We start from the raw sequence: 2,457 nt of genomic DNA on the forward strand, positions 1-2,457 counted from the left end.
TTGGGGGTGCCTGGGTGGCTCAGTGGTTATAGCCTCTGCCTTCAGCTTAGGTCATGATCCCAGAGTCCTGGGATCGAGCCCCACATCGGGCTCTCTGCTCAGCAGGGAGCCTGCCTCCTCCTCTCTCTCTCTGCCTGCCTCTCTGCCTACTTGTGATATGTCTGTCAAATAAATAAATAAAAATCTTTAAAAAGTTAATTAATTTTAAAAAGGTATGTTTATGTTTATTGATAATTTTTCTGTTAAAAAAAATATAAACTTGGGTCACTTTTGAAATTTATATACAGTAAGTTTGTTTACCTGAGAGTTCATAGACCTGTGATCCTGCTGTGGATTCCAAAACAATTTCTGGAAACATAGAGAGGGGATCTGAAGGTTGTATGTATTTAACAAAGAAAGCCATCTTCCTCATTTCTGTCTCAAACAAATTTCTTTTAATAAATGGTAAAATTCATATTTCAAAAAAACCTGAGTTTGGGCTGTTATAGAATAATGAATGCCACATTTTGAAAGTACTGTATGGACAACTTAAGGGGAACCATGTAGAGAATGCATAATGATTGGGAGCCCTTATTTTAAACTCTACAAGAACCAATATGCTTGATTCATTTAGTGTAATTTTATTAAATTAACAAAAAAGAAGTTGTATAGGGCTAAAACACATGGACAGGATGGCAAATAAAGATGACTGACCCTGGGAATCTCTGCCAAGGTTTTATTTGTGTGTGTTGGTGGAGAAGTGTGGGCTTGAGGCCAGCTCCACCATAGAACAGACCCAGCTCCCATCCCTAGGCCCAGGGAAATGGGATACCTCTCAGTTCTGAAATGTTGATGAGCTGTGGAGGGGAGAAGGACAGGAGAGCAGATGGAATTCCTGGACAATTGTTCCAGCTGTCACCAAAGAGGACAGGCAGGGGGGAGCACTGGATAATTTACAGAGGAACATATGCTAAGGCTTCTCCAGAACCATCTGGCCAAGAGAGGCCTGGGCATGGGGTGGATGTTGTCTTTAGATCTGAGTAAACTTCAGCCTCCAGCCCAGCCCATTCCCTCTACCTGAACTGTGGCTTTCCCAGGAAGGCTCTGCTCCCTGAGTACTCACCTCCAGAGTTCCACCTGGCTCTCATTCCACTCCCTCCTTTGCTGAGCCTGGCTTTTGTCTTTACTACCTTTCCTGAGAGGGCCAACTCTGGCCTTTGGGGCCTGTACCTTCCACCAACGCATTTCCCTATTCTGTAGTATTTTTCAACCCCTCCTCCCCACCACTATATTCCAAAATCCCTCTATCACTCATCTCCTTGCCATTAATTCACTCAATAAATGTTTATTAAGCACCTACTATGCCTGGCATTGTTTTAGACACTGGGGATACAGAGATGAATGAGAAAAAGTCCTAGATCTCTAGAGTTTGCACTATAGTGGGAGATGCTGAATAAACATATATCAGATAATGATACAAAAGGAAACATTCATGTAAAATGAAACATTAAAGCAGGGTAAGAGCGAAGGACTAGGGCTGCTGTTTTTGACAGAGTGCCCAGGAAAGGCTTCTCTCTAACATAGTGACATTTGAGCAGAGACTCTAATGGGAGTGAATATCTGAAGGAAGAACTTTCCAGGCACAGGGAACAACAAACCTAAAAGCCCTGAGTATTCTCCATGCATTGGAAGGATGCCATGATATTTATCCATTAAGCATTTACTATGTTCCAGGCACCTGCTAGGGAATATGAACATGCAGTTGGACACAGTTTTTGCCCTGAAGGAACAGCAGCTTAGTGAGGGGTGCACTATTTAAGTAAATAATTATAGCATAGGATAACTGCAGTGAAGTTACGTGCGAGTGGCTAGAGATGCCCAGCAAAAGGAGCACCAAGTCCAGTCTTGGGGCCTGGGGAAGGTTTTCTGGAGGAGGTGACATTTCGAGCTGAGGGCTGAAGGACACACAAGAATTGACTATAAAAGGGGAGGAGAAGGCTTGGACATTTTGAGGGCCGGTGGCCTGAAAATACAGGACGATTGGGAACCTGAAATCTCTTGGAGAGGTGGAAAATTAGTCTGGTGAAGGTGGAAGCGGGTGGGTCACACGAACCGCTACGTGGCAAACTGAGAAGCTGCTTTTATCCTTTCGATGACAGGGAACCAGTGCTGGCACTATTCCACTATATTATTTTGTTTTCTTCCTTTCTTCTTCCCTCCTCTTCCCTTCCCTTTTCTCCTTCCTCTGTCTTTCTTTCGTTCTTTCGCTCTTTCTTTCTTTCTTTTTTTTTTTTAGGACCAGAATCTTTCTGTTCAGCTCTGGAACTCTTCCAGCTCTTGCCCTACCCCTGACACCTCCTTCCTTCTCCAGCGGCCAGGCCTCCAAACCCTACTCTTAGGATATCCCCACCTTTCCCCAATCACCCCGTGCCCTAATTCCCCAACCCGAAACCACGCCCTTAGCCACGCCCCGATGAC

This window comes from Mustela lutreola, chromosome 6 (assembly GCF_030435805.1).
Source record: "Mustela lutreola isolate mMusLut2 chromosome 6, mMusLut2.pri, whole genome shotgun sequence".
In the NCBI taxonomy this organism is placed as follows: Eukaryota; Metazoa; Chordata; class Mammalia; order Carnivora; family Mustelidae; genus Mustela; species Mustela lutreola.